Below are 7,415 nucleotides of genomic sequence, written 5' to 3' on the forward strand. Positions count from 1 at the left end.
GTTCGCGTTGAAATCTCTTCATCTTCGTTTGAGGATCGAAGATTAGAAGATCTTCGCTATAAATATATATTCGAGTTAAAGGATTCTTTTATTATCTGGCCAAAATTCTGCCTACAATCGAATATATCGTAAAAATGAAAAATAGTAAATGGAAAGAATGGTTCGTGTTGAAATCTCTTCGTCTCCGTTTAAGACTCTAAGATTAGAAGATCTTCATTTGGAGTATTATCAAAGAGATATTAATATATATATTCGAATCGATTCTTAAATCGATTCTTTTATTATCTATCCAAAATTCATATAATAAATAGAATAAAATAGAATAAAAGTAATAAATAGAAGAAATAGTTCGCGTTAAAATCTCTCCGTCTCTGTTTGAGAATCGAAGATTAGGAAGACGCGAAAATGAAATCTTCATTTGGAGTATTATCGAAGAGATATAGATATATATTCGAATTAAATCGTTTTTTTTATTATCTGGCCAAAATTCTGTTCACGATTAATATCTAACGTATCGTAAAAATAATAAATGGAAGGAATATTATTCAGAGATTATAAAAATTCGCGAAAGAAACTTATAAAGATAGCAATTATAGTTTTGTGGAATCGCGAAAATCCGCGATTTCTAATCTCGAACGACGGTGCCATCGTCTTTATCGTCGGCCCTTCGCCAGAATTAATCTTGCTTATTGCCTCGACTTTGACCCTCCGCTACCAGCGAGGGTTCGAACCGGCGCTTCCTGGTTCCCCATGCATTCAGATCTTTTGATCGATCTTCGAAAAAATCTCCTTTCTCGTCCCCTATCTTCGTCCTTTCAACCATATTAATTTTCTTTTATTTCTTCTCTCTTTTTACCTCTTGCTTATGCTTCTTACGAATAGTGCCATAAGTGAACAGTTTTTGCAACAGAGTTTATTAGACTAGAAGTATTACAAGAATGTATAAGAATTCAGAAAGAAATCGTGAAGAAGTGATAGAAGAAATTTTAATAAAACAACTATGACAAACTAGTTTTACAAGACATCGAACGAAGAATTCATTTTGACAAAAATTTCAGACAAAAAAATTCGACACTCCGACTTAAATCCATTAAAGTTAAAAGAGAAGAGTCGGTCGAGGATAGAGGCAAGGTCGACCATTTCTCCTTGCCGATGGTCAATTCCTACCAAAAACCATCTTCATCGATTCGATCCAATCCCTTCCACCTGAACAACAACAACAACAACATAATCATAATTCGATAAACGTGGAAAGAGGCGGACGGAAAGACGGAGAGAAACGGTAAAATGTCACTGTTCCCTAATTACGCCAAGCCTACACTGGATCTCGGGGGAGAAGAAGAGAGAAGGAGAGTCGAAAGGTAAAAGAAGAGAAACACGGAGAGAGAGAGAGAGAGAGGCGCGGAAACATCGTTCGCCGCGAACGAAGAGATCCCCCTCGGATGGAGCCACGGTACCGCTACATCCCGTGGCCAATCACGCGCCTCGTTTATAGTGGCGCGGCCAATAGCCGGCCACGTTTAAACGGCAAGCAAACGCGTCCACCACCCGGCCAGCTCCGTTTATAAAGTGAGCCCGATGCGCCGCCTCGAAGACAGAGCCGTGCCGACAGTCCAACCACCAGGAACGTTTTTTTGCCTTTTTTTTTCCACCAATCTCGAGAAGAGAGAGAGAGAGAGAGAGAGAGAGAGAGGAGTGTTCCAAGTCGCGTGTGATCGATCGATCGGTGAACGAATAATTTTTTCTCTTTCTTTTTTCCCCCCGCTGAAATTCCATCCAATCCTCCCTTTTCCAATCCTTCGATCTTCTTCTCTCTCGAGAAGATCGCCCTCTCCTCATCTCGGTTCGGTTCGCGGAGTTTTTCGCGGGCGAAGTTCGAGCAAGTGATAAGAAGAGAGTGATTAGAGAGAGAGAGAGAGAGAGAGCTGGTGAACCGAAGAGAGAAACAGGAGGAGCTCGGTGTGGATTTCCGTTTCAAGGTACGTGGGTACCAAAAGTGTTCCATCTCTTGTGGGAGAAGATCGATAAGAAGTATATACGAGTGCGGTGACGAGGATTCTTGGGGTTCGGATCCATGGATCGATTTGCATACACGTAATTATTACGCGTTTTAATCGTTAGAATGTTTCTTTGAGCAAATATGAAAGGAGTTTGACGAGATCCCAATTCTCCAGATTCAAATCATATAGTTATAAAGTGATGAAACCGCGACAGAGAAGAATCTTCCTCGCCGTTGCTCTTATTGCATTTATCACAAATTATTATCGCGTATAATTGGAATAAAGAAATATTCCAAAATTCGATCTAAATATCGTTCAGAAAAAAGAAAAGGCAAATTCTCCATTAAACCGCGAGAGAATTGAAAACCAACAATAACTTATCATTATACATAATAATCAATACACTCGCATTGATCGTTCCTACATCAAGCTAATCAAAATCGAATTAATTAGATAAAACTTCCTCCTCTAAAAGTAACGTTATGAAACACTATATATATATATATATATATATATATATATATATACACACGTATATCCTTATGGGTGCTCGATGTGACTAAGTATCGTAATAAAACGAATTCGAAATCAACGGTTCGTAAACGGTGGAATAACGGAAGAAATAAGTATCCAGTGTCGGGAGTATCGCGGAGAACGGTAAAGAGAAGACGGTGGAGAGCAAAGGGGTGAGAGGCGACGGCGAACGATGATCGATCGAGGCGAGGAAGGGAATAAAAGTTGGCGCGACGCCCCTCGTGGCCGCCATTCCCACGGTGAGAGTCGAGGAAACGCGGTTCAAAGTCAGGGCCGTGTGTTGGGCAACGGCCGAGACCCGTAATATCGAACGAAGCCGCGCGTAAAACGCGTTCCAACGGCCGTTCTCGTCTCACCTCTGTTGCTGATACACGAATCGCCGGCTGGAAACCTAGCTCGAGCAAGGGAAGGGCTTTTGACGTATGAAAATAAAATAATTTTCTTGGTGGAACCAAGTTTTTAAGAACGAGAAATTGTAATTATGAGAAATGGCAGGTCAGGCTAGTGGAAATTAATAATAATCGACATTAGCTTAGAATGAATCGAGTATTCGAGTCAGACTGTCGAATCGTTTGCATTCCTGACAGATAGTCGATTTCGTGTCGGCCCGCGACACCGGCCGAATATTCATGCTGGTACCGTGTTTCGAATAACTATCCACCACAGAAGAAATATCATACACCTCCTTACTTCTCATCTCATTTTTTACACAAATTAATAGTATCGGGTTTTTACAATCGTACACTTTTCGAGCAAAAACGTGTCTATTCACCTTCTCTAGATATAGGGAACAAAATGATACAAAGATATGTCTTTCGATGTATATTTATAATCGAAAAAATTAAAAAAGTTAGTGTATTACTGCACAACAATTGACTGTCAAAAAATGAAACACGAGACTCAATAAGTGGTGTTTCATCATGAAATCTCGAACCATACATAATCTCACTTTGCAAGTTTTCAAATTTAACGATACTATTATGAAAATCTCTCCCTTAAATTGTGTCAACACAATTATTAAACTTTACATTAAATATTTTGATCGACTCTAAACGATTTGTGCTAATGTGAAGAATTTTAAAAGATGAATTTAATAATAGATAAATGCACGTATAGAATGGAAGAAAAGATTTCGAAGATTGATTATTTTTTTGCGTCACAATTATGAAAATCATTTCGTTCAAAGAGTTACGCTTTAAAATAAATTGTTTGAAGCATAAAATTTTAGAAATTATTTTGAATTGAACAATAATTTTGTAGAAAAATAGAATAGAATAAACGAGATGAGGAAAGGAAAGGAAGAAAAGGGAAAAAGGAATGGAATCTTTAGCGAGCAGGTGCGCCTTTCCCCATCGTGGAGAGGCGAAGCGCGGTGAGTTCAATGCCAGAAGAGGCGGTACACGCGAGCAATGTTTCGTTATTCCGCGTGCCAGAGATTACGAATCATCGGAGGAAGTGGTCGCTGAACAGTATCGTCGATTATCACGAGAGAGTAAAAACAGTTGGAGCAACAATACGACTTCTTTCGATGACTCAGACGAGGATGGAAAACGGACAGTTTCAGTCCAGCAACTCTCGAGCCTCTCCTCCTCCTCCTCCTCCTCCTCCTCCTCTTCTTCCTCTCGAAACGAGAGAATCCTTGGGAAACGATTGTGGGCGGATCCGAACGAAAGTGTAATCGGCGAGCTCGCACGAAAAAAAGTTCAACGACCATTAAATGATCGGGCGAGTATTTAATTGCGTAACTCGGCTTAATTACGCCTGTGTCACGCACGCGTCTCTAGCGTGAAAGAATCCATGATTACTTACCAACGTCTGGAAACAATGAAGGTGTTGTGAAACCTCGAAATAAGAAGGATATATAATGGAGTTATAATTTGGAAAGACAAAATGTTTAGACTTGTGCTATATACGAAAATGCAAATATTTCCATTCTCCCCTATTTTTATATTCAGAACCAATCTTGGCAATTGTTTTCCGCTGGAAAACAAAAGAAAAATAGCAAAAAGAGGAGAAGAAAGATTCGTGAAAGATTCTCCGGATTCTGACATTCAGCATCTGAAACTCTAAAGGAGGATGCGAAATGCGAGGAGAGGAGGGAAAGCTTGGCCTGACGTGACGAACACCTTCATCACCGGCAACCATCATCATCATCATCGTCTGCGATCGTCATCGTCTCTCTATACTTTCCTCGGGACAGACTCGTTTCACGCTTTATCGCGGCCACGAATCGCGCGCCGGGTTACCAAGCGTCACCCCGCAGCAACAAAGTTGAACGAACTTAGAAGGGGATTTTCGAAAATTTACAAACCCCATTGAAACATCGATCGCCCGAAAACTTTGGCTTTTGACAGACAGAAAGGAATGAGAGAACTTTTACTTTAAAATTTTATCGAGACTTATCTAGCTATAAGAAAATAATATTGAAATTCTTCTTTATCGATCGAACGATTTAATCCCTAAAAAAATGAATGAAGGAATCGATCGGTCAAACTTTTCCTTCTTCCTTCGCACCCACCACCGATTACAACGTTGTTCCCCTGGCACAGCGCCTCTTAATTACCTCTGACAACGTCTCCCCGATTACCACCCCCTCCCTCCACACCAACGTTTCGATCTCTCTCTCGAGGATAATAATACCGGTCGGGGAAGACGAAAGGAAGAAAGATCGAACGAGCCACGCCCGCGAGATAGGGGCGTCTCGTTCCTGGGGCGACAACAAGCGCGCCCTTTTTTTTTTTTTTTTTTTCCATTCCCGTACTCTCCCCTCCTCGCTTCCTTTCTCTCTCTTTCTCTCTTTTTTTCCCCCCTCTTTCCCCTGACTCACGACCTGCCCCACTATCCCGCCGATGCGCCGGCCGATCTTCCAGGCGCCGCCTGGCCGTTGACCCCTGGCCGCGCGACCATGCCTACGGCCCTGACCACCTCGCCGCGCATCGCCCCCCCCCTCCCCTACCCCCAGAGCCCCCCTTCTCCGCCACCCTCTCTCGTAATTTTATCCCCCGCGAAAATACTTTCCGCTCCAGCGACCGTCTCATCCTAAACCGCGCCCCGCCAGCCATCGCGATTTCTAGTGGCACGGGGCGGCAGGCGCTGCGCTTTTTTACAGAGGAGTATTGGGCTCTGCTTTTTTCAAGGGGGATTGAAACGGAGGGTATAATTGAATAGCTCTGTGTCTGGATCGAATTGATTCGTTTCGTGGCTTTGTGCAATGCGTGTATAATTGTTTCTTTTTTTTTTTTTTTTTTTCCCTTCCCCTACCCCCCCCCCCCCCCCCCCTCTCTTTTTTTCCCCCCTCTTTCCCCTGACTCACGACCTGCCCCACCATCCCGCCGATGCGCCGGCCGATCTTCCAGGCGCCGCCTGGCCGTTGCCCCCTGGCCGCGCGACCATGCCTACGGCCCTGACCCCCCCGCCGCGCATCGCCCCCCCCCTCCCCTACCCCCAGAGCCCCCCTTCTCCGCCACCCTCTCTCGTAATTTTATCCCCCGCGAAAATACTTTCCGCTCCAGCGACCGTCTCATCCTAAACCGCGCACCGCCAGCCATCGCGATTTCTAGTGGCACGGGGTGGCAGGTGTTGCGTTTTTTTACAGAGGAGTATTGGGCTCTGCTTTTTTCAAGGGGGATTGAAACGGAGGGTATAATTGAATATCTCGGGGTCTGGATCGAATTGATTCGTTTCGTGGCTTTGTGAAATGCGTGTATAATTGTTTCTTTTTTTTTTTTTTCTTAATTAATGCACGAATTTTATTTCGTTGATGGATAATTTTATATTTGATATGAAAGATTTGAGTTATACGTCTAATGATTTATTTTTTTTAAGTAAGAGAGGATTAAGTAATCTGAAAGAGTTAGGAGGTTTGGTCCAAGTTATTAAGTCTCGTACGAAGTCTATGTTCGAAGATGTGTGTGAACCGCATAACGGATGCCGGGATTCATAAATGACACGCGTGGAATGTCGTAACGAACGACCGGTTGCCGAGAGTCGAACGAATTCTCATTTGCGAACAATGAGGACGGGGGGACATAGGGTTTAGAAATTGCGTGGAACGTAATGGATATATTACGAGCCGTGGTGAAGGTGTGTTTATCCCGCGGTTAACAGCGTGTTATCTTTCGGTAACGAGAAGGAATGGGGGAAAATGGATTTTCTTTTAACAGATCGACTCGATCGTGGAACATTTTAAATCTTGGAATTTAATTGGAAATTAAAACAACCCGTTTTTTCTTACTTCCCTCGAAATTATTAAAAAGAAAATTAAATTAATTAATTAAAAAATATTAAAATTAAAAGGATATATACTATAAGAAAGTTAAATATATTATATTCAGAAATGTATGAACTTTTGAATTTTTCCTGAAATAATACTCGAAGGAAAAATTCAAGGTTCGAGGAGGATAAGGAGAACGCATTTAAAGTCCTCTCATTACGGCTAACAATATCCTCGAACAATATATCCCCCCCGTTCTATCTACTATCTCTTCCGCCCTTAATCAGTAACGCTCAATTTCTACACTCGTAATTTGCGCGTACGGCGTGTGTACATGGTCGAAAGGAAGAAGGTAAGCGTCGGCGGGAAAGTGAAAAGGAAGCGAAGGAGAAACCAATTACTCGACGAACGATTAGCTCTCTGAAACGCGCCTGTCCGTCTTTATCGACGGAGCGAGACGGAGATAAATTTTCGTTCGTCGACTTCGGATACAAAGAATGGAAAGAGGATCTAGGAAACAGATACGAATAAATTCTCGTCAGAGTGTATTTTCAATTGTAACTCTTTTTAACCTTTTTATTACATCGTTATCTTCCTTAAACGATGATAAATCGAAGAAACGGAGATTTAAGAAACAAAGAAAAAAAAAAAAAAAAAAAAAAAATTGG

At 42.1% G+C, this 7,415-nt stretch overlaps 1 protein-coding gene across 2 annotated transcripts in view; it reads left to right on the top strand.

Annotated features, from left to right (window-relative positions):
• The first annotated feature begins 1,343 nt into the window (after positions 1 to 1,343).
• The window catches only part of LOC102673846, a 52,353-nt gene continuing 46,281 nt past the window's right edge, over positions 1,344 to 7,415 (top strand). For both annotated transcript variants that reach the window (XM_031508558.1, XM_031508559.1), the window contains exons 1-2: positions 1,344 to 1,353; positions 1,944 to 1,979. The gene's annotated coding sequence lies outside the window, so the exon portion shown is untranslated. The remainder of the gene's footprint in view (positions 1,354 to 1,943; positions 1,980 to 7,415) is intronic.

Source organism: Apis dorsata, unplaced genomic scaffold, assembly GCF_000469605.1.
Source record: "Apis dorsata unplaced genomic scaffold, Apis dorsata 1.3 scaffold_89, whole genome shotgun sequence".
NCBI classification, from domain to species: Eukaryota; Metazoa; Arthropoda; class Insecta; order Hymenoptera; family Apidae; genus Apis; species Apis dorsata.